The following is a 25,063-nucleotide window of genomic DNA, read 5'->3' as shown; positions in this document are numbered from 1 at the left end:
AGGCCTTGCTACAGACTGCAGGATCCCAGAGGCCACTGGCCCTGCTGTCAGTGGTTTGGATGTGAGGTAGCAAGGACAAGTTTCGCTTAAGAGGACACAAGGCATGAAGGCTGAGTGACCACAGAACTCAAATATCCTAAGGATTTCATACCTTCCCTGCCAAAGAGGCAGGAAGTGCCTGAAATCCTTGCAGATCCCAGCCTGGGGTGAGGGCCTCCTCTTTGCCCATCCTCAAGACTTTCCCACACCTCCCTTGACCCTTCCTTGTCCCTCTTTCAAGAGCACAAAGGAAATGCAGGCCAAAAGCAGAGGGAGAATTTCCTGGCTCCCCATGGACTGAGCTTGTGCCCTGCTCTATGAAGAGCCCTTGGAATTAGGAGTGACAAAGGCAGCCCCCTGGCCCCTAGGTCCCAAAGGGAGAAAGACCTCCCCCCAAAATGTCTGGGAGTGAAAGAGAAGGTGGGAGGGGAAAGCGGGACATTTCTGCTAAGAACAGGTTCTCTGGACTCAGGCTGTCCTGATGCAGCACCTGAGACGGGCCTTGGGTGATATTTTCTCCCTGAGTCCTGATCCCCTTGCCTGTGAATCCGGCTACCTGTGGTGTTCCTGAAGTGCTTAGCTCAGAGCTTGGCAGAGAGAAGTGCTCAGGGGATGGAGCCCTCCTCCCCAGGCAGGTCTCTCCCCGTCTTCAGACTCCAGCCATCCAAGCTGAGCAACAAGGGAGGATCCACACTCCTCACAGGGATATTGCAGGAGTCAGTGCATTCACTGGGGGGATGTGGCCCCCCAGCCTCTGTGCCCGGGCTGCCAGCCCAGGAAGCACATGTCTGCTCCTAGCGCCTGGCCAGGCACAGAGCCGTAGAGAAGAGGAAAGATAGGCCGCGTGGCTGGCCTACTGGTCTCCCCCTTGGGAGCACGTGCCATTCTCCAGACACTCAGGATCTTAGCCCTTCACCTCCTGCTTTCTGTTGTGTCTCTTGCTCTCTCTTGTGTCCCCAGAAGTTGATCTCTTTCCCCCCCGAGGATGCTTGGCTGCTTTATTTCCTTGTGGTTGTTGAGGCTGGTGTCCATGGGGTGGGCAGTGCTGCCAAGGGCTTGATGTCCATGTCTTCTGGTCTTCCTGCAAAGGTTAGAGTGTTCTGTGACCATCTGGACTCCCCAAAGCTACGGCACAGGGCTGGAGAGTGGGGGCATTTTTCTGCAGCTCCTCTTTAGTCTGGGCTGTGTCTCTCACACACGCCCCATACCCAGTGACCGCGGTCCTTACTGCAGAGTCAGCCCAGGCTCAGGATGAGCAGCATCTCTTGCCTGAGGCTCAGCTCTTCTGCGTATAATCAGGTGACCTCTGTAAAGCTAGGATGCCCTTGTCCCGGGACAGATGCAATGGTGCTCTCCCAACTGTGCCCAGAACCAACCGGAATTGAGCTGCAAAGTCAGCCTGAGGACACAGAGGAGAACCAAGCGGCAGGTTACACAGAGCCCAGACAGAGGTCACAGGATGACGACAACACTGAGGGCTCTTGCCCGAAAGGCAGAACCTGGGGAGATGCAATCTTTTCCTGACATGCTTGGGCTTCCTGGGCTGCCGGCCAGGGTACATCCAGCCCTCAGCCTCCTCCACAGGCCCAGCACTGACACTGCCTCCCTTTGCCCCGACCCTTTCTAGGAAAAGAGGGGCGCAGGGTCCTCAGGGCAAAGGAATGACAGCGAAAGACCCAGCCAAGACTGAGCCTAGAGGAAGCGTGGGGAAGAGGGTTCAGATCATGTGAGAACTGCCCCCTCAGCACACGCACTGGGCACTGCAAGACCGGCGTGGGCCTGGGGAAGGGCGCGCCATCCATCCTGTCCCGAGGCATCTAAACCTCTGGTCAAGATTCTCTGAAGGCAGGACTCAGTCAGCTCATTAGCCTGACCCTACTAAAACTGTGGGAAGAGGGGGCTCCGTGGGTAAGTAGAGAGCAGGGCCCATCCTTTCTTCCCCAGGCACTCAGGATGTTTTATAAGTGTGCTATCTTTGTCGGACCAAGAAAAGGAGTGAACATGTGCTGAGCTGCCAGTTTTTACCCTAACATGATGCTCTTTTCTGCTGAAGGATCCAATATCTGCACCCCACCTGAATCCGGGCAAACAGAGCACCTCTTAGGCAAGTCTCACTACGCAGTTCAGGCTGGCCTTGAACTGACTATGTAGCCCAGGCCAGCCTAGGCTCACAGTGATCCTCCTGCATCAGCCTCCTGAGTGGTGGAATTACAGGCACATACCACCACACCTGGCTTCCAGCAGCATCTCTTAAAGTCTGACAACTCTGCGATAAGTGTGTGTGTTTTTAACCCTTATTCTGCAAGTGAGGGCAAGCACACTGACAAGACACAGGAGTTGTAGGATGTAAAGACTGGATTTCATTGCTTAGGGCTTGCTGCCTCTCAAAGAGAAAAGTCCTCAAGCCACTTGGGTTTGTAAATCACATCCTCAAGCACTTTCACACATCAAAGTGCTTGGCTTGTGAAAGGGAAGTCTTGGATGCAGAGAAGGTCCTACCTCACCTTGAACTTGGGAGACGGCTGACCAGAAGCTAGGTCTCCTCGTTACAAGTTCTAGACTCACCTGAACAAGCCAGGCCAAGCCCACACAGGCACAGACAATACAGCGTGGTTCCCTTCCTCCAGGGATCCCTTGGGGCTATGCTTCCTCCTCCTGTCCCACCCCATCCTCCTCCCCAGGGTAGGGAGAGGAAGGGAAGCCGTTTGGCCTCCGTCAGCTCAGCACCCAGGAAACACCTGCAGCTGACATGGGCTGTTGATCCACCCACCTACCCAGGAGAAGTAAGCAGAATGGAGCTAGCCTCTTCTCAGGCCTAAAAAATGTCAGATACCCACCGGCGGTCCATGCCTAGAAGCCGAGGATCACTCCCTGGAGCGCTCCACGCGAGGCTTTGCAAAGCCCTGGAAGGAACAAAGACAGAAGATACTGAGCCGTGCCATGGCAGTCCTGGCTGAAAGAGAGCCAGAGGGTCTGCCTGCAGTTCAACACAGATCTCAGCCCCAGGTCCTCACTCAAGACAGCTCACTTTGGGCGTAGAAACGTCCTCTGCCTCTGGCCAAATGCAGCCTTCCCTCCCCCACTTCAGCCAGCCAACATAATACAGAAGGTAAAAGCACAGCCATGGATACTACAGGAAGTAAAAGGAGCGCTTCAGTCAGGGTTCAAACTCCAGCTCAGCCACTTGGCAGCTGTGTGCCCTTGGGCAAGTTCTTAACCTCTCTGAGCCTCATTTTTCCTATCTATAAAATGAGGCAATAAAAGTGTTTTCCCCAGAGGGTTGTCAGGAGAAGTGTATGAGTTGGTATATGTAAAGTCCTTAGGATAGTGCCTGACGCATTATAGGAGACATATAAGTAATTGGCTTATTATCATTGCTATTTTCTGACCCAAGAGAAACTATAGGTATTAGAGCAGGGGAAAACCTCACACCCTTAGGGAAGGTCACGGGAGAAGCAGGAAGCCTGATGCACAAGGGACTGTCCTTCTCCATGGGCATGTGGCTCACCAAGGGGGTTACATTAGGCAGAAATTGCCATTAATAGCAGTTCCTCCTTGGGGCAGACGCAAGCCTACAGAGCATGAGGGGGTGAGAAGTTTTACTATTGCAGTAGTGAGAAATGTTACTACTGGGCAAAATTCCATTTTTAGAACCTGGGAAGTTATTCTGAGTGAAGGGCGGTGTTTTCTGGTTTTTAATAGCTTCTGCACTCTAACAATCCCACTCGCACATACCGTTCCCTGGGAAACCAGGGCACAGTGGGGAGCCTCACCAGCCCTCCGGGGTTGCTAGGCAACCCCTGGGCTCAGCAGAGCTCCATCCCCCCACCCCATCCCAGGTGCCAGAGTTCATTAGACGGCTGGGCGCCCCTCTTGAGGGTATCTGGAGAAAGCAACCTTGTTTTCTTTTCAGCCTGGGCATGTGTGATGGGGAAGGCAATCAGCAGGGAGAACCATCTGTGCTGTAGCAGGGATGCCTCACTTTCTGAAGTTGTATTAGCTTCCTGTGGGTGCTGGGACAAACAGTCATGAATTTGGTGTCTTAGAATAATGAAAATCTGTTTTTCGTAGTTCTGGAGGGTAGACGTCTAAAATCAGTATCACCAGGCCAGAATCAAAGTATCAGCCAGGTTGCTTCCAGCTCCTTGTGGCTGCCAGCATTCCTTGGTTGATGACTGCATCACTCCAGTCTCTGCATCTTTGATCACATGGTCTTCTCCTCTTCTCGTCAGCTCTCCTTCTACTCCTCTATTGAAGGACACGTGTGGGTATACATAGATCCTACAGGGATAATCCAAAAGTATCCTTAATTTAATCCCATTTGCTCTTGCCTTTTTTTCCATATAAGGTAAGCTTCACAGATACCAAGGAATTGGGAACTGATATCTTTGAGGTTCATTTTTCAGCCTACCACCCAACCTGCTGTGTTCCTGTAACAGAGACAACCAGCAGGTCATTGCTCAGCCAGTTGGCCTACTGGTACATTCTTTACTGCCTGCCACTATAGACCAGGCCAGGGTGCAGAGCACACTGCCCTACCCATCCTGGAGGCATCTTTCATGGCCCTACCGTCAGGTGAGGCCTGTACTTCTTGGATCAGCCAAGATACTGATGTATATTCAGCCAGTGACAACTCCCTCAAGGCATTAGTTATTACCACAAAAGGAAGTTGAGACCTGTAGACCAGGGACCAAGACTATAAGAACTTTCCTTATGAAAATATTTTTAAATGATACTCTAAAAATTCAATTAAGAAATGGAAAAATAAAAAATGCAAACCTTTCAGAACTCTACCTCTCAGAAATAATAAAAAAAAAATGTGTTGTGTAAAGCAATCTTTCTTCTAGATCTTTTTCTACTGAGACAGAACCATAGACTTGTAGTTTTAATGAATCAAAAATGGGATTATACTACACAGTCTGTCCTTCATTCCAGTGGTTTCATAGGGGCATCTTGCAAGGCAGTATGTAAGTGATTCCCTCCGTGTCTTCAAAGGCTGCAGAGGATCCCCCAAGTGGATGGACTGTATGATTAGTCATCCTACTGATGGGCATCTAGATTATTTTGAGTTTTTCAGCTACAGCAAATGTAATAAAATAATTCTGTGAGAAATAATGTCTGGATTGTTCATATTGTTAAGTCTCACAAAGCTAGGAGGTATTTTTCTGTCTCCTCTAAACCACACACCAAAGCAATCAAGTCAGGGCTTCCCTAGCTCCATGAAAAACTAGCAGGACTTTGTTCTCTGAGGTTGAGCTTCACAGAGACAAGGAACCAACTGTCTGTGGAGGAAAGAGATTCTGTACTTGTAAGAGGCTTCCACTGCAAGGTGCACAAACATCTCTCTCAAACCCACTTAAACGGCAGAGAGAATGCATTGCCCCCTGCATCAGGAAAGCCTAGGTCTGCATAGAATTTAGGTGGGGTTTGATCCAGAGGTTCACAGTATCATCAGGCTTTTATTCTGTTTTTCTGTGATTCTCTTGGCTTGGTCTTAGTTTGTAGCTTAGCTTTGCCTTCAGATTTATTGTCATTCATGTAGTAAAAAGAACTAAAGCACTACAGGCCACACATCTATCCATTCCATGTATAAGAATAGAAAAATCTCTGACCTAGGGCGTCCAATAAAACTTCCTTAGGTGCACCACTATTGGATCAGTGCAGGTCACATGCCTACTATATGCAACTGGAGGATGGAATGTCCTGAAAGACTCAGCATAGGTCAAGTCTCTTCATCTGGGGTTGAGGTGCAGATGGCTTTCTCAAATTTAGCAAAATTTCCCAATGAAGATTCGGCTACTGGGAAAGGAAAGACAGTCTAGAAGGGTATATGAGCTAAGGGAAGACCAAGTGGGTTTTCTGAACCATATTAACTCAACACTCTAGTGCTGTAGAATCTCAAGGGGCAGAGCCAAAACACAGCTGTATTGAGAAATTCACACTGACTCCCCAGAAATGCACTGTGAATATCTTGATGTGACGGTGTATATCCTTACTAGAGCATAAACTCCTAGAAACAGAATCGCTGGCTCAAAGTGCTTGCACATTTCAAACTTTAATAGATGTTGCTGAATTGTCCTCCGAAAAGGTTTTTACCAGTTTCTCCTCCCACCAATAAACCTCTGAAAATGCCTACCAACCCACATCCTGTTGATATTAAATATTCATCTTTTTAATGTTTCCCATCCTGTTAAGCCAATTTAATCTTTTGGAATTATGGGGAAGACGAACATCTCTTCATACACTTACTAGCTAATTATAATTCTTCTATGGTTTACTCACAACCTTTGGTCAGTTTTCAGTTGGATTGTTTAACTTTTTCTTGTTGATTTGTAAAAGCTCTTTGTAGCTTATGAATACAAACCCTTTGTTTTATCTGCTGCAAATCTTTCTCCCAGCTTATCCTTTGTGTTTTGACTTTGTAAGATAAAGCTTCCATTGTCCAGCCCTTTACAAATATTATGTAGTTGGATATATCAGACTTTTCTGTATTCCTGCTTAGAAAGGTCTTTCCCACTCTAAAATAAAAAAAAAAAATCACCACCCCTGTTTTCTATCATGCTTTCTATGGTTATTTATGTTTAAATATTTTACCTATCTGGAATTTATTTTATTGCTTTATGAGGCAGCGATGACTTGTCAGTTTTGTGTTTTGTTTTTAGTGGATAATCCATTACGATGTAAAAACTTTGTGAGATTCCAGAACCTCTGTGATTGTCCTATGGTCTAATATTTGTTAACATCTTGTTTCCTGGACTGATATGAGGGAGTAGAAAGGAAACTAGTGCTTTCAAGTTCTAGGAGAGCCAAGAATTGTGGACCCAGCAAGAGGGCAACGACATCTTCAGATAATGTTGGGAGGATAGGTTAGGTACCCTAAGGAGGAAGCAAAGCAGAAAGGAGAACTTGGGAATTGCCTTCCTCTTGGGAAGAGTTGAGGGAGCAGGAGAGAAAGGCCCCAGCAGTGGTGCATGGGTCTGGTGCCAGGGAGCATCTGTACCTTTACTACCTGCGTTCCCATCTTTCAGCCTAGTAGGTTAGGCTCAGTAGTACGCATTCTTCCACAAGGATATTTACAGCACTTACTTTGAGCCAAGGAAAAGATCGCTATATCCTGGGCTAGTGATAATGAAAGCCTATAATAATGGCCCTGGGATGGCAGAAAGAATGCTGTGGGGAGACTGCTGTGCTGCAGGAGACAGGAAGACAGCATTTTAGGAAGATTTCCTGGAGAGGGGCATTTAACATTTTGTTCTTGAAATCTGAAGAAGTAATTCTTCGCTCTGATAGAGAAATGAAAGTGGCTCTTATTAGCAATCATGTGTGCTCCTGACACACGGCTTCCCTGAGAGGGGCCTTCCCTTTCTAGCTGGACTGCTGCCTCCTTCTGGAAGTCTGGGGCACCGAAAAGACAGGGTGCCAAGTCAGCAGGCACCAAGTCAGCAGGGGCTGGACACAGAGGGCTCACAGGGCAGATGGCCCCAGCAGCTTGCACACTACAATGTGCATATCTCTGTCCCTAGAAGTCCATGGTATTCTGGAATCATCTTTTCAGTGAACTTCCCTACTTGAAGGCACAGTCACGCATCCCGGTTTAGTAGGTGCTGCATGGGTTAAATGACCTTGTGTGTCTGGGTGTAGTCTGGGGCTGCAGGGATGCACTGAGCCAAGCCTAGTTGGGGACCCATAGGAGCAGAGACCCACAGCAGGTGAGGGAGGCCTTGGCTTCCCTGTGGGAGGAGCACAGCCCCTCACATCTGCTTCCTGCCAAGAGTAGAGGCCCTGCACAGAGGATTGGCTGAAAGTGACTTCTTGTGTAGCCTTGCGTGAGTCTGCTCACAGTCTCCTCCCACCTTCAGAAGCTCCAACACGTGCTGGCCCTATGGTCACCCACAGCCTGGCATTCCCTGAGCCCTTTCTGCTGACTCATCACTGCCCAGCCAGCCAGAGAGGATTGGGGAAATGGCCAAGCAGACTGTATCAGGACCCAGGGTGCTCTGCAGGACAAGGGAGACAACTTCTCATATTCTCCGGCTCTGAAGGGTGGACCCGGAAGTGGACCGCTTGGTGGTCTGAGTGGATCCCTCTGTCCCTGACGGATAGTCCTCGCCCTAGCAGAGAACAAGGCCCCTCCTGTCCCTTAGCGGCCTGTCCATGATTGCTGTGACCACCACGGCTGTAATGATTGTGTGGGAGTGCCTAGGACTGTGTGTTATCATATGCTGATGAGTGTGGTTGACCGTGATTACGGCTGTGTGGAGGGGTACGCATCTGTGTGTGACCTGAGTGAGTCAGAATCACTGCGTATAACTGTGCCCCGCTGTGTATGATTATGTGCAGATGAAGTGGTCAGATGTCAGGGTACACAGTTACATCTCACTGTGTGCAGTGTGATTTTGTGTGATTGTGTGCCATGCCTGTGAGTGCATAATTGCCTGTGGTTATGTGTTCTGTGTAGTTGTGCATGGCCAGTGTATTACATAATGGAGCAGGATCACGGGTGAGTGTGTCGGGGGTGGCTGTGTGTGAGTAGCGAGGTCTTCTTGGGATCCTCCCTAAACATGCGTGTGGTCTGTGGCCCTGGCCCAGTTGGGGTCTGCGGCCTACGTGCCATGATAGTGAAGGGGTAGCTGTGTGTGTGTCTGCTGTGTGCTTTGTCTTTTTCTAGCCTGCCTCCTTGAGCGGCTCCCATTTATGAAAGGAGTTGGAATGAACTGCAGGATGCTCTTCCCCTGGGTTAAGGACCATTTTTAGAGTTTTTCTTGGAAGCCAGGCTGGGCTTCAGGGTATTGCCAGCTCATCTGAGCTCTCATGGCAGCTGTCTTCCAGGCTTGCAGCCCTGGCTTAGCCTCCACTCCTCCAGGGACATAGTCTCCTGTGTCTCCCAGTCTTGGCTACCTGTGCCCACCTCCCCATCCTTATCTGGGTACAGAAGGGACCCGGGCTCCTAGCTCCACTTCTTTTCCAACCCTGTAGACATGCTTTTCAAGGATTTATCACTCACTTCTTCGGGGAAAGCAGATGGGGTAACAAAAACATCCCACGCAAGGGATTTACAATGCTGCAGATGTCTGCAGGCTTTTATAGCCCTGGACCCTGGGCTACTGTATCTGGAGGTCTGTCCTCCACTTTTGTACCTGAGGAAGATAGGTGGGCTTCCAGTTTGACCTGCTTCCTCCCTGGGACAGGTGACCCACCCAGGCGGAGCCCGAGCTCCTCACCACCATCCCCAACCCCTCCCGCAGCTGAGCGGGCCTTTTGCCTCTTGGAGGAAACTCTAACTCTCAGGGAACAGCCCTACCCAAAAATGACAGAAATGATCCCTCTTGTTTGTTTCTGCAGATCAGAGTTGGGCAACAGCTGCCCAAAAGTGCAAGCCTCAAAAACTTCTGCCCTTGCCAGGAAACAGTCTCTGGGCTCACTCTGGCCTGTCTCCCCTGGCTGGTACTCGGCCAGGCTGAGGATGAGGGATGTGGCACAGGGTGGACAGGAAGCTGAAGCACCCTAGGGGGAAGGGCACTGGCAGGCGGAAGTCTAGGTTGAGCAGTGAGAGGACCATGTATGAAGAGCTTAGCGAGGGTCTCGCCAGGCTGCCCTGTCAAACCATGAGCCCACAGACGTGAGTGGAGGGTCACAGATTCTGGCCCAGACCCTCGGAACACCTGATATCTTATCCTAGCTCTGCCATGGTACAGCTGTGTGGCCATCTCTCTCTCCCACTCCAGGCTTTAGTTTAGGCATTTTGAATTCTTAAACAAACAAACAAAAAAAAATAGAAACAAAAAGGTACAATGCAGGGCCTGAGCATACAAGATAGTACTCTGTGGACGTGACTCCGGTCTTAATCCTCGAGACAGCTGTTAATCCCAAATCTAAGGTCCTTCTCAGCCCTGACAGTCTATGTCTTACCCTTCTCCGTTAGCAGAGGCAGAACCTAAAAAACACAAATCCCACAGAGACCTGACTCGGAGTGAGGTAGGACAGTTCAGCAGTAAGAACAGAAGAAAGTCGGGGGCAGAGGAAGGTGGACAAACACCACAACAGGGCTTTGGCCTTCCCGTTGCAGGGTCTGGGCACAGGTACCTGCCAAGACTCTGCCTGCTCCTCCCAGTACTGCCATCTAATTTATTCTCCCATTACTGCTCCCCGCCTCACCAGCCACCACCCTCCCCTGGGCTGCAGCTCTGGACTCAATTAAATCATTCTGGTAGGTGCCATGACTCAGCACTCACAGAATGTCCAAGCCAAACTGCGCTTACAAAGTGCAACAAGCCAAGCACCAGAGGCCAGAAAAACGAATAAAATGTGGGCCTTATCTTCCAAAAAACTTTTAGTCTCGGTAATAACATTTACTGATCGCACGAGTCACTACCACATGGCGAATTCACTCAAGACACAGGGAGATGGTAGAAATGGTCGAAGCGGCTTGGTGGTTGCAAAATAGGGCATGGTGAGGCCTGCGGACCCACTGAGGACCATCGCCCCAAAGTGGGTCAAAGGAAAGGTAGCTGCTGCAAGCTGCTTTCATGATGCTCTCCCGGCTCTTGCTGAATGCCAGGCAAGTGTTAGTGTCTGCATGCACGCTTTCACTTTACCCTTGCAGGAGCCCTCTGAGCTAAATTAGGATGACAGGAGACAGAGTCTATAGTGACTCCTGATGTCCCTGTACCTCATGTCACATCTTTCTATGTCCCCTTCCCTTGAGTGCAGGCAGGACCTGTGACTTGCTTCTAACCAATGAAATGTAGCAAAGGTGAGGGGATGTCACTGCCAGGGTTATGTTCTGTTATCAAAGACACGGTCACCTTAGCAGACTGCTGCTAGAGACTTTCTCCCTTGCAGGCTTTGAAGAAGTCAGCAGCCATGACCTTAGGGTCTTATAGAGTGGCCTCTGGTGAGGAACTCCAGGCAGTGTCTGGGAGCTGGCAGCCGGCAAGGAGACTTCAGTTCTGTGGCCACAAAAAGAAGAATTCTACCAACATACTGTGTGAGCCTGGAAGGGCTGTCGCCCATTGTGCCTGCAGATGAGAACTCATCCCTGGCGGACACCCTGACTCCGGCCTTGCAGAGCACCTGGCTCAACTGCATGATCCCTGTCTTACAGATGAAGACACTGAAACTCAGAGACACATGCTTAGTACGAGGCCAAGCAGAGACTAGAGTCTGTCCCCAGACTCCACAGGCTGATGTTCTCTGCAGGACCCTAAGCCAGTTGTTATTCTTCAGCTGGTCATCTAGACACAGGAGCAGTGGTGTACACAGTATTTACTGAAATACCATCTCTCCATTTTGACTCAGCAAGTGTTTGTTGAATCTCTTTGGTGTGCCCACGCCGTGTCAGACACAAGAGATACCGTGATGAGCCACACAGACGCACTCCTGCTTCTCGGCTGCAGAGGGCTCAGCACAGGGCGTGCACAGTGGACAGAGGATGTCAGCGTGATGAGAATGACAAGGAGTGGGATGCACGGGAGCACATGCTGAGGCAGGCAGCCTCCCCCACCCCATGTAAGCTATGCGCCAGCCCTCTGCGGTAGGCAGGCCTGGTGGGGAGTCAGCCCTGCCGCATATCACGTGAGGGAGTAAGTTGTAAAGGCCAAGGGGCTGGAAGAGGGCCCTGCCAGCAATGTGGAATCAGGCTGCTTCTCAGTACTGGCTCCCAGGATACCTGTTCTGAGGAGTCAGGGCTTCTGTGACTCCCTGTGACACCCACTGAATACCAGGGTGGCTAGAGTCAGGGAGAAGCATCGGGGTGGGGATGAACAGAGCCAGGGAGAAGCATAGGAATTAGAAGGGGACTGCCCGCCCATGGGCACAGCTGCAGCCTGTGATGACTCAGCAGCCCCCGGAGTGCTGATGAGCTGGCTGGACGGTATGGATCAGGCAAGACCCTAGCAGGAAGAGGCAGCCCACATATTTGGTGACTGAAGAAGTACTGTAGTCAATAAAGAGACTATTGTCAAAGATCTGGACAGGGCTAAAAGGATTGCGGGAAGCTGGACCAAGCAGGCTGTCCCACTGCTAGGCCTAACAGGCCAGGGAGCTTGCCAGAACTGCGGGCAACTGGGCAGGAGGGCTACCTGGCAGGACCAAGGTCTCAGCTGAGGGGTGCAGCCAAGCTGCAGCTACCTGCAGGCAGAGTCGGGTGCCCCGATCTCACTCTCCTCTACTTGTCAGAGGGGAAGGGCACCCACTGATGCTGCCCTACAGGGCAGCTTCCTGGGACACGGAGCAGGGCGGGCAGTTTGGAGGCAGGCTGGAAGCCAAGAGAGACCCGATCCTGACTCCACCCTTCCCAGCTGGGGGTTCTGGGTAAGTCACTCCACCCTTCTGGGCCTCAGTTTCCTTCTGAGAGACAGGGATGGTGAGGGTGCTTATGTTTCGGTTGTTCCACCTTGAAATGTGATCGTATAGCTAGGGGTCTCAGCCTAGAGCAAGGATGGCGAGCTTTTTAGAGCTTCCAGTGATAACAAACAGCTGGCTGCCACACATGTGCCGTAGGTTTGCCGCCACCGGCTTAGAGCCTGGCATGCATGAGCTGGTCGTCGGCATTTGGGTCTGTCTCAGAGGACAAATGAGATAGTGCATGAGCAGGCAGCTGGGCCGGGTGCCCCAGTCTTCCAAACAGCATGGCCCAGCTGGAAGGACCCTTGGCAGTGCTGAATGCCCGCCGGCAGTGTGGGAGTCCTCCCCCACACCCCTCTGACAACATAGTAGAGAGGGTGCTCCCAGGCGTCTGGCATGGCTGGGCTGCTGATCAGAGAGAGACTGCCTGCCCCGAATGCCAAGGGCCTAGAGCCCAACAACATAAGCCCTCAGAGCCTCAAGCTCCCAGAGGCTGCCCCCTCCCCGGCCCATAGCAAAGACCCTGGTGACACCCACAGGCCTCTGCCCTTTATTTCTTATCACCTGCATCACAAGTTCACAGGAAGAAGGTTTTCAAACCATCAGATTCAAGATTGCACTGTGGTTAGTATTTTTCAAAAGAAAGGAAACCAAAACGGATCAAAGAACTGCAGGTGCAGCACATTAGGCCGTGCCTCTGGCGGGAAGAGGGCTGGGTGAGAAAAGCGGGTGAACGCAGGGGAGGCAAGGCCGCCCCTCAGACCCCACTGCCTTCCCAGCTGTCTGGGGAAGGGCAAAGCCTGGGGGAGGGGCAGAGAGGGCAGAGGTTGGAGCAGGGGAGCCAGGTCTCCCGAATGTTTGTGGGCAGGTGAGGCTAGTGAGGAGCACCCACCCTGTACAGTGGCCAGCTCCTGTCCTTGTCCAGCCCCTCGGGCCCAGTGGGTCCCTAGGGGCTCGCAGGCGGTGAGCCCAGCCTCCCCGTGCCAGTGTCAGCCAGCTCTGGCTGCCGTCACCCGCACCTGGGCAGCCCGTGCCTAACTGCTCTCCTCCCTCGGCTCACCACACCCAGCCCAGCTACTGTGCTGGACTCTCGTGAATTGCACTTTCCTAAGGAACTCATTTCTCTTCTTTGTCTGAGGTACATGCTGGAGATAAAACTGGGAAACCTTCTGCTTCCAAATTTTCTCCGAGAATAGGATTAAATTTGCTGAGCTACCTGTAAGACAGTGATCTACTGACGCCGGGGCAAGGGATGTAAAGTTGTTTCACTGCTCTTAGTTTTCCACTTGATTCATTTTTTCTGGTTTCTTTTTTATTTATTTTATTTTACTTTATTTTATTTTGTTATATTGAATCAATCCTTTAAAAAAATCTGTTTTTGAAGTTGTGAAATGATTCAACTATTCAGAAACTCAGAAAGAACTATACAATGAACATGCTAATACCCACTAATCAGCTTTATTAATTCCTAACATTACCATGTTTGCTTCAATTTCTTTTTTCTTTTTTTAAGTGAAAGAAACATAAAATTTACCATTTTCTCCATTTCAACTTATCTTTGAAGTAGAATATTATAAATTAAAGTGTCCTCTGATCTATTACTCCTTTACTAGAGATAATCACCATTTTGAATTTCATTTTCCTATAAAAGGGATTACCTGTCCACTAAAGCAGGCCATACATGAGAGGATGCAAAGCAAAAAATAAAATTCATCCTGTTACTTTCAGCTTTAAACTCTTTCTGAAGTAATCACTGTTAAAATTTTCTACAGACCTTTCTACAAAACTTTCTTCAAGTTGTTTTGTTTTGGTGCTGGAGATTGAACCCAGGCCCTGGCTTATTCTAAGTAATATCCTTCCATTAAGCTACAACTCCAGACTTCCAGGTATTTTTTTTTAGACATATGAGTTATATCAGCTTGTTTTCTTTCTTAGTACACATGGAATTACACTATACATATTTTTTCTCCTACTCGCCTTTTGTTTCTGATTATTGGTGTTCCTCGGACATTTCTCACTGTGAATACTAACAAGGCTACTGCGTTCCTTTTAATAGCTGCCTGGGATTCTACTGTATTTAATATTTCCCACAGATGGGCATTTAGGTGGTTTCCAGTTATTGTGTTATTCTAAAACAGCTTGCAGCGAATACTCTTCTGCCACATAGTTTTGGCCACTTGTAAAAATACCATCTATCTACAGAATAAATACCTACAAGTGGAGTTTCTGGAGTAAGAGTGACTGAACATTGGGCATCTTGAAAGAATTGCCAGACCTTCCCTCTAAAAATGGTCAGCTTAAACATCGACAAGAATGCAGGAGAGTTCCTGTCTCCCCCTACATTCTCAGAGGATATCTTTACATACCACCGTTGGCCCGCTGTTTATCTTCTGCGAACTGTCTATTCCTATTTCTCTCCCCTAGCATTTTATGGGTTTATTGTTACATATGGATCTTTGATCCATGTGGAATCAATTTGGGGGTAGAGTGTGATATTCTTTTCAATTAACATACACTGATGTTTCCGACTCTGTAAATAGATTGAATTAAGCACCAGGAGAAAAGGAAAGCAGATTTTTCTCCATATCTAAGAGACCTGAGGCCACCTGAGTTGGCCACCGCCTCTGATGCAAATTACATGGACATGGAAGGGTACCCCAAGGGAGTACCTCTGATCCTTGCTTTGAGATCAAAGGGGTGAGTAAAAATTAAGCAGGGTAGGAGGGAGGGAGGAGAAGAATGTTCTCGCACCTGAAGGCTCTGCTCTGAAGTTAACAGTGGGACACTGTCTCTGACCACCTTGTCTTCATGATGGCTCAGCTGGACACTCTGCAAATACGTACATGCAGCAGTGAACACTATTACAGGGACTTTTGAATTTTTCCTAGGGTAAAAGGAAGCCACATATGAAGTAGTTATTCAATGGCTAGAGGCCAACTGATCAGAGTCCGCCAAAATCCAACTTCCCTTCCTCTATTATAATGGAGTCAAAGCCAGGGACGTGGCTGTCAATCAGGGACAGCAATTCCAGGCCCTGTACAGTTAGCTGAGGCCAGATGAGTATATTCCTACTAGCGGCGTAAGAGCGAAACTGGCCCGTTCCCTTCCAGGCTGTAATGGTTTTAAAACGTGAACACAAATTCTGGCAAGAGAAGAAGATCTATGACCTTGCACAAGAACCTAGGAAATCTTCAGCCAAGACCGCTGTGAGAAGCCACGTGGCTTCTGAGGCTAGGGAGCAGAAGGCTAGGCAGTGTCCACCTTGTTCTCTGAGAGGCTCACTCTTAAAACCCTATGCCACCATGAAAGTCCAGCTCCCCTAAGGCCATCACATTGGAGAGGTCACATGCTGGGTACAGGCCCAGCTGAGCTCAGGCTTCCAGCCAAGTAGGAAGTGAGTGAAGATTCTTCCTGACAGAGTCTTCCCAGCTGAGGCCCAGCCATTTGAGAGCAGAGAGGAGAGCCATCCTGCCTACGTTCTATCCAGGTTCCACAGAAGTCCTTGCAGATCTAATATGGGACAATTGGGGGCTACAGGGCCACTCCCCCATGCTCACCCGAATCTGGGCAAAGCCTTGTCCTAATGTTTTCTACACAATGGCAGAGATAAGCAAAACAAGGACACCCACCACCACCACCAAACCTGCTCTGGAAAATTCCAAAAGTCCAAATGCTTACCAGACCTCCTTGTACGGCCTACAGTAACCTTTTTTCACTTGGAGCCCATTGAAGAAGGTTCATGAGTACTAACTGCTTCTCTCACATACAATTGTAACCGAGTGCATAATGGGAAAGGATGCAGCTAACATGACTCAGCACCCTGTCAATCATTTTGTTAATCATGTTCTGGAAAACCCCAATGAGAGGTACCCTAGAACACTTAAAACCCCTACACCTTATGCCATTGGCGATTATGACATTTTTGACAGCCAGAGCTTACTCACTCTGAGTACCATTACCTTAATAAACCTTGTCACTGTTTCCTTGCTGTTGTGCTGTGTCCAGTTCTTTATTCATCCCTCCTAAGAACCTAGGAAATTGTCCCAGATCCCATCATCCACAGTAATGGCTCAAAGAATCTGTGAGGATAACGAAATGGTTGATGTTTTATTGCACTAAATTTTACAGTTTGCTATTCAGTAATAGATAACTAGAACCAAACCATAATTTAGAAAACCTGTCCCACTTCCTGCTGGCTCCAACCCAGACATGTCAACAACACAGACTCAGCTATGTAGATAACCCTTAGGAATGACAAGGCACAGCACGTCAGTCAGTCAATCAAGGAGGGACCTAGGTCCCCAAGTAATCACTTGGAGTCAGTGTGATCACTCATCTTTGAAGGTTACATGTAAACATCTTTATTCAGCCATGAGCAAGACAAATGTGACCCCTGCCCTTTGTGAGCTTGGGCGGGGAGTAAGGAAAGGGGCAGCAAGAACAGCTCAAACCAAATAGACAAACAAACAACACCCAATTAGTGTGATCAACTCCAATCACAGACATATAAAGAGCTGTAGGGGCTGGGGATTTAGCTCAGCGGCAAAGCGCCTGCCTGGCAAGTGCAAGGTCGTGAGTTCGGTTCCCGGTACCAGAGAAAAACAAACAAACAAACAAAAAAAGCTGTAAAAATAATTCCCAGAAGCTCTGACACAGGCTGAGGGTGCTGATGTGTGCTCTGACACGGGGAGGGGAGAGTTGAATAAAAAGCAAGTAGTTTAAGAGAGAAGGAGAGAAGAGAAGAATGTTCTGGCACTAGAGGAGGATAACGCATGTGCAAAAGCTCTGAGTCAGGAAGGAGATGCTGCGTGTTTCAGAAACTTGGGGGTGGGAGCTAGTGTGGGGTAGGCTGAAGCTTTTAGTATGATCTCTGTGAAATGAGAAGCCATGGGCTGATTCCACATGGAGATCAATACAACTAGGGCAGAGAGCCCTGTCAGGAGGCTAATGAAGACCTTGGAAGGGATGGAGCTGTGGAGGTGATTAATTGATTAAGTTTAGGAGACATTTGGGAGGTGGCTGATAAACTTTTGGAGCCAGGGGAGTTTGTCGAGAGAAAGAAGAGGAAAGGATGATGCACCAGTGAGATGCTGTCTAGCCTAGGAGTAAATTATGATGTCATGTCCTGAGAAAACTTGGACATGACCAAGTTCAAAGGCAGCTCAGCGATGAGAAGGGGAATCAGATTTGTTGGGTTTTTTTTTGTTTTTTGTTTTTTGGTTTTTTTTTTTTGGTCTTTTTTTTTGGTTTTTCTCCGGTACCGGGAACTGAACTCACGACCTTGCGCTTGCCAGGCAGGAACTTTGCCGCTGAGCTAAATCCCCAGCCCCCAGATTTGTTAATGGATACCTTGGAGCGTATCACCTTTTGCATATTTATTTTTCTATAATATGGAAATAATCACTGTTTGATCTACTACATAGCATTCTTAAGTATATGGACTATAGCTACACTCATTCATTTACCCAAACCATTTCTTTAGTGGTACCTTTAGTGTATGATAAATGAGATTAATACATAAAAAAATGATGTGAAAAGTTCTAAAAAGAGTAAAACAAGGTAGGAAAAGGGATAGAAGAGAAGGGTAAATTTTTAGGTAGGTTGGTTCATGAGCAGAGTAGATCAAAGTTCCCTGAGGTGCCTGAGGTTTATATAATTTGGGGAAGTTCTCCTTTAGAAAAGGAATATTCAGAAGTCTTACTTTTGCAGGTTCCATGAAGATATGTGACTGAACAGATATCTAGGGCCTTGGGAGGGGCCAGCACCGACTGTGGCTTCCAGGGTACACCTCTGCTCATAAGCAATGGAGCAGTGGGAGGGGAGGTTGCAGTCCCAGCAAAAACTTAGAAGGAGACAGACAGCCACACCAGCCCTAAACTTCCTGATCTATAAGTGAGGACAATATCACATCCTTACAAGGTTTTAAGGAATAAATAAAGATGTATAAGTGTAACTCTTTGTAATATGTGGTAGTTATTTTAAGCATTTTTATTCCTACCCCATACAGATGGAGAACCGTGGTCTCATCCTCTGAAAGGGACTAGAAAGAACTGCAGTCTAAAGGACTAAAGAACTGCAGACTCCCATTACAGGCAGCCCCACTGCCAGTGAGTGCCGAGCTCTGCAGCACCAGCGATGTACCCATTGTTTGTGTGGCCTTTGACCTGTGGTAGCAGGCTGTGACCGTGACCCTCAAGTGCTCTGCTCTGGAGAGGACCTTTATGGAGACCAAAAGTCCCAGGAGGACCCAGTCGGGAGCTGTGAGGATGCCGTGAGGTGGTGTTCCAGGCACATGTAGAGTGGGAAGTAAAAGCTCCTTCCAGTTGGACACAAGGTTTGGGGTCTGTGTCAAACAGGAAGCTGCCCGTGACAGCCTAGGGCACTTGGAGAATCCCAAAGACCCCCAGGCCCTGGGTGTGAGACTGCTTCGCAAATGCTCACAGGTGTGTCACAAAGCAAGTTTGACCTGTCGTGGGTGCTGATGATGCTCAGTGAACTGAAACAAACTCCTAATCAGAGGGTGCTCGGATGTGACCACTGAGGGCTTGTTTGCCCACGAGTCACGATCCTTTGTTGGATAATACATCGGCCGTTAGCCCTCAAAGTCCTGTTGCTAAGAGATTATGAGCTAAATGATGTTTCCAAAAGCTAACCACTGCAGGATGTTCCAGAATAGAGCCACAATAACAGCCTAACCAGAAGGACATGGGAGTGTTAGTACGCGCTTGTACAGAATGGAGGAAAGGGCACCTGGGAGGTAGCCTGCCATGTATACCACTAATTGCCAAGGTTTTGACTCTAATAAATCATCTCAGGGATAAAATTGTAGTGAGCACAATATACTGTCTTCATAATTCCAAAGACACGTCAGTCAATCAAGACGTACTCATTGGGAGACCTATTATTTCAACCATGTGTAGGACCATCCCAACTACATTTAGTTGCAGGGAGGACTAAGTCCAGCATAACTGTAAACACTCTTGTCTGGCACAGTGCCTGTTTGTGATAGTTAAGTGATTTTACATGTCCATTTGCTGCCACCAACATTGTTGCTTTGTTGCTGGGACAACAGGAACTGGTCAACCAACAAGCCAGGTCAGAACAGGACAGAAGTCAGCAAACAGGGAACAGACCGTCATCTGACACCTGTTTAGAGCAGGGCTGCCACAGGAGTTTCCTGGGAAGAAGTAGGCTTTCTACTGCTCTGTGTCCTCACCACCGGAGCCTGGCTCACCCTTAGGTGCGCTCCATCAGGCAGATGGATTAGTGCAAAATGACTGTCCCCTAATTTGCTATGAAGGGAAATCCTGGTCTCTGCTGGCCTCCTGGGATCCTAGCAGCAAGATGCTAGCTGCAGACCCTCCCTTCCTGCCCGCTTCCTGGTTTCCTCTCCCACCCCCCCGGCCTCCTTGTTGCTTCATGTCACCCTGTCTCACCATTTGCCACTGCCCTTTGTTTTCTCCCTGGCCAAGTCTCAGGCTGCAGTGGCCTTACCTTCTACATTTCATCTCGCTGGGGTAGGTAGTGGCGAGCTTTGTATACTTCTCTCCCATTTTATAGGTATGAAGGTGGAGGCACATGGAAATAGAGCTGGGTGTCAAAGTTACACTGCCTAATAAGTCAGGAGACAGGCTTCTAGCCCCAGATCCCAGGACCTTCACGGCTCACCAGTTCCAAGCACCCTGTGATATATTGCACAGCAAACCACTGGATGTTGCAATGCTTCTTAGGCAGGGGTCAGTGTTTCCATGGCTAACCCGACTGACCTTCAATCACTGTGTGACACGCAGGGAAGGGGGCAGAACCACAGCAACTCTGCCCCCTTTCTTTTTCCACTGAGTAGGGGTCAGAGGGTGAGGGAAAATGTGTCAGGCAGACTGTTTACCATCCTGGACTGTGCTTCCCCTCACTACTTGGTGATCATGAGCAAGCTACCTAACCTTCCGTGGCAGTTTCCTCTCCAGAAAATGATGACAAGACTGGTACCTTCCGACCCTACAGGGCTGTTCGAGGATTGCTTGAAGTCACCGGGTAACAGCGGGTAGGAGGGTATGTGCGGCACCGGTGGGAGGTCAGCAGCAGCTGTCTGTTCTCACACCACACTATACACTTCTGCTCAGGACCCACGCTGCACATGGGCAGGAGGCTTGTGCCAGCTGCAGGGCTACTGTAGTCTGGTCGCAGCTGCCTCTGGTGACAAAGAACCCTCGAGATCCTTACTTTGAGGAGCTAGGCTGGAAGAATGGAGAAGTCACGCTGTGGGTGTCTGCGCCTGTTTAAACACATGGACTGCCTGCCTGGAACAGCCCTGCACACCCCAGCCCAGCTCTGCACTATCCTTTCCGCTTCTTCAAGCAGACTGGGCACTTGTTTGGGGCCTGGGCCTGGCTGAGGTCTCAGAGGCCAACTGTTCCTCCTTCGCCATTTGTCAGCTACCCTGAAGCAGGACAGAGCTGACCAATGCTCAGCCCTTCCCAACTCTGTCTGAAAGCTGAAGAAGGTTCTTACCATTATGAGGGTCTTAAAGTCCCAGTCAGAGAACCGCATCTAAAGAAGGACCCCAGTGAGAGCAGCGGGGGCCAAAGGCTGAGAATCATGAATTCACCACCCCCCTGCCATTTGGCACCAGTCCCCGGCATGGTGGCTCCAGTTACCCTGGTCCAGGGCGCTGTTTCTGTTGAGTCATCCTTTCTTGCCCAGAGGCATCCTGGCCTGCAGCCACATTCCTCGTGGGGTCTGAGTGCCGCAGAGAGCGGAAGCCTCCTTTCTCACCAAGCCACAGCTCCCCAACCCTACAGACAGGCTTGTCTCTGGGGAGCCTCTGCCAACAGCAAGCCTGGGCTGCAGGACTATCTGTGTCCCCCCCATGCACTGGCCCTGGGTGGAGCCTGAGCCCCCCAAAGCTAAGACACCCCTAAGGAGGGAGAGAGTCAGAGACACCAGTGTCTAGGGAGGAGGTGGCAGCCAAGGGTTGGGGCCCAGAGAGAGGTTAAATAGCCATGACACGCCTGCCGGCCCTCTTGGGCTCCTCCTGCCAGTGGGAGCCAGCAGCCCCATTGGGGTGGGCCTACTGATGGGCAGGGGCCAGCTGCAGAGGCCTAAGTGCCGGGCCCGTACTGCCCCTGCCCCGAAACTCCAGCATCCTGTGTTGTGTGAAAGGGCAGTGGCTCCAGACCAGCAAGCCAGCTGCACCTTCTGCAGAGCACACGTTCCAGGAATGCGCCTGCGCCATTCACTAAGCGCCAACACCACGCAGCACTGCCCTGCAGCGACAGGCAAGGCTGATGCGGCCAGTCTCACCAACCAGTGCTACACTCATGCTCTCGTCCCACACTGCCTAGGTTCAGCTCTTGGGTCCCCCTTCTAGCTACGTGACCTTGAGCAAGGTACTTTACCTCTCTGGGCCTCCAATGCCTCATCTACAAAATTGGGGCCAGCTAATAGTACCACATAAGGATGATAACAGGGGAAAATGAGTTCATATATGTAAAAGTGTAGAACAGTTCCTGGCACAAAGAGCTCAAAGGAAGTGTGTGTGTGTGTGTGTGTGTGTGTGTGTGTGTGTGTGTAAAACCCTAACTCTGTGCCTTGCCTCAGGCTACCCTCTCTCTGCAAAGCCTTTCCCCTCTTCTTCCGGAACCTGTTAAGTACAGCCTCTAGAAGTTTCTAGAAAGGAGGACCGAGGGTCCCAGTGCTAGCAGAACATGTTGCTGTCTGGTGAGGTTTTGTCCTGCCTGGCAGGAGGATGAGGGCAGGATTCAGGAGGAGACATCTGCCCAGCGTTGTCATGCCAGCCAGTGTGATTCTGTGTGGAGCTCGGGTCTTCTGGCTGGAAGCAGCACTGTCTCTGCCCACCCAAAGGGCAAAACCATCAGACCCCTGAGGCCATCACCACAGCCTCAAAAGATCCCCTGGGACCCTGAAGGTGGGGCTTCACTGACACCAGAGCGGGTAGGACTCGCGAAGCCCTGGAGACTGGGGGCGCTGGCCTGGCAGAGCCCTGAGAAGGCCTCACAGAAAGACAGCCCAGGAAACTCTGAGCAATGCCTGCAGACCACAGGGCCCCGGGCTTCCTGCACTCTCCGTACACGCTGCCCTGTCAACGTCAACGGGTTTGTGAAACCCTGCGGGGTGGGCAGTGGCAATCCAAGGGCCCCCCGGGTTCACGGGCTGTGGACATCCTGTTCCCTCACGACCCTGGCCAAGGTGGCTTTCTGAAGACTGCTGTCCACACTGTAATGCAATCCAGCTGCTGTGGGAGACAGGCACCTGAGGGAGGCCCGCTGTCTCTGGGCTCTGCCTCCAGACCCTGGCACTCCTCCCGAGAGAGCTTGGGCTCCCCACACCCGTAAGGGACCCGCAGACGGGGGGTGGGGGTTGTCTGTGGTTGAAGGCCTTGGTAGGGAGGGATGTGTGGGTTAAAAGCCCAGTTCAGCTTTGCCAGCCCTGTGACTTTGGGGAATGGTGGTTAGCGTCTTTGTGCCCCAGTTTCTTCCTCTCTAAAATGGTAACCAAAACAGCTACCTTGTTGTGAAGATGAAATAAAATAATGTAGATGGTAGGTTCTGGCTCACAGTAAGTTCTTGATCAATAGAAGCAGCTCCATCTCTTGGTCCCCTTCCATTTATAAGAGCTCTAGCTCCATCTTTTCCCATTCTTTTTTTTAATCCCCTTTTCCTCACCTCTCTCTCCTCTCCCTCTATCTTCTTCTCTGCTTTCCATGTGCAAAAGAGCTCCCTACTTCCTATTACCTTTTATTTTGCTCTTTAGTTATATTTTGGGTTTCCCATATAAGAGAAACCATGTGGTATTAAAGCTCGTATCCCTGGTTTATTTCACTTAATATTATGGTCTCAAAGTGTATCCATTTAGCTAGGAATGACTCAAACCTATCCTTTTTTGGCAAAGTAATATTCCATTGTGTATGAACACATTTTCTTTAGAGATGGAAGAAGTAGGGAGGGAGGAGCAGGTTAGGAGATGAAAAAATAGTTAAAATGTGTTATGTCCATGTACCAGCTCCTCACAGTAAACGTTATCATTATGTACTGCAAACATATATTAATAAAAATTCAATAAAGAATAAATAAACTAATGATTGAAAGCATAGTATGTAAGTTAAAAAAAAAAAAAAAAAACAGGAGTAGTTGTCTTAGCCACCATAAGAGGCAACAGAAATGTCAGGTATTAATACCGTTGCGTTCCTTTGCTTTTGTAATTTTAATCAAATCTAGACCCAGTCTGTTACAAATAGTCACTGGTTTGGATGACTCACCTTATGATTTTTAGGCTTCATAACGGTGGGGAAGCAGTACACACTCGGTGAGAAGCCACACTTCCAGCTTGGAATTTGGACCTTTCCCACGGGCTAGCAATGTGCAGTGTGACCCTCTCTCACAAAGCCAGGAGTAGCAGCTACCTGTTGGTCCGTCATTCAGGGTACAGCCTGTACTGGGCAGCATACAAGAGCTCGGTCACAATGTTCAGGAAGCTGGGTGTGTTAAATGCATTTTCAACTTAAAATTGTTCCAATTTGTGATAGATGTATCGGGACATAACCACATGGTAAGCTGAGCAGTGTCTGTACACTTAAAGGGAAAATACACCCTTCTCTTGAAGCTTCCTTTCTTGCTGTGTCTGCCCAGGAATCCCCAGTTCTTATATGCTGAAAAAGAGGGGAGCGGAGGGTACACCTCTCACACCTCAGCCAGAAGAACTGAACTCTGACTTTTCCCCTGGAGAGGTGCTATGTAGTCAGGAGGAAGTGACCCTGGGACAACCAGAACACAACACAGGCTGCAGGGACCTTCCAGAGGGATGACTCCAAAGATGGCCAAGCGAGGAGTGGGCTACCACCTGCTCGGTCCCCTTCCAGAGCCCTGCCCACATTTGTGGCTTCTTCACGCCCATCTGTGGCCATTCCTCCTGCATGGAGCTTGCTGGGCTCCTGGTCCACACTCAGACTGAATCAGAACTGCTGTCCTGTTTCCTTCCCCAAGACTCACTTTGGGGTTGAGGCTACTTCTCCTTTCCAGACCCCCAAAATGTAAATGGCCTCCTTTTCCCTCTGGGTCTGAAAGTTCCAGAAAGCTGCCCGCACCTGCCACCCCCAGGCCTCACATGAGCCTCAGTGCCAACTCACCTGCCCAAGGGCCACCAACACCAAGGCAACTCCACCCAGGACACAGAAAAGGGGGTCTTCAGCAGGACATCCTGCCGGAGTTCTTGTTGTTGTTCATTTGTTTTGGTTTGTTTTGGTTTTCTCAGTCATTGGACAACCAGAAGAAACCAAAGTGGAGTTCGGCATCTAGCAGTGGAGCCTCTGCCCTTATCTTTTATGGTCCAGGGGCACCAGATGTAGCACCAGAAACATGCACAAGAGGGTAGCGGAAGTGGAGCAGATCCCCCAGGCACCGGGGCAAGAGGATGCATGTCTAGGCAGTTGAAGAGAAGGAACAGCAGTTGGGGAAGCGGTGCTGGAGCTGCTACAGGACAGAGAGGGCATCTCTGGGAGAACCTGGAGACGGGCGGACCCTTCATGTGCCCAGTGGAGCTTGGGGACATGACAAAGGGCCTGGTAAAGACACTGCTCCGGCACAGGAGCATGTGGGACGTGGTCCCTGGAGAAATTCAGAGATAAACACCAGAATCATGACTCCCTGTTTTGAAGCGACCCTTG

The 25,063-nt window shown here is 49.6% G+C and overlaps 1 long non-coding RNA gene across 3 annotated transcripts in view; it reads right to left on the bottom strand.

Moving 5' to 3' along the window:
- Nucleotides 1-304: 304 nt before the first annotated feature.
- Nucleotides 305-25,063, bottom strand: part of LOC102012121 — a 37,701-nt gene continuing 12,942 nt past the window's right edge. Inside the window, exons 2-5 of one of the 3 annotated variants that reach the window (XR_001234893.1) lie at nt 23,660-23,830; nt 3,937-4,320; nt 2,810-2,942; nt 305-1,120 (exon numbers count right to left, since the gene is read on the bottom strand). This is a non-coding gene — a long non-coding RNA (uncharacterized LOC102012121). Of the gene's footprint in view, nt 1,121-2,809; nt 2,943-3,936; nt 4,321-16,343; nt 16,454-23,659; nt 23,831-25,063 lie in introns of those variants that run through there. The other 2 variants (XR_001234894.1, XR_261685.2) reach the window with 2 other exon arrangements.

The sequence above is a fragment of the Chinchilla lanigera genome, unplaced genomic scaffold (assembly GCF_000276665.1).
Source record: "Chinchilla lanigera isolate Chin_1 unplaced genomic scaffold, ChiLan1.0 scaffold00034, whole genome shotgun sequence".
NCBI classification, from domain to species: Eukaryota; Metazoa; Chordata; class Mammalia; order Rodentia; family Chinchillidae; genus Chinchilla; species Chinchilla lanigera.
Note: the sequence above shows the minus strand (reverse complement) of the source record. Positions and strands in the feature narration are given on the sequence as shown.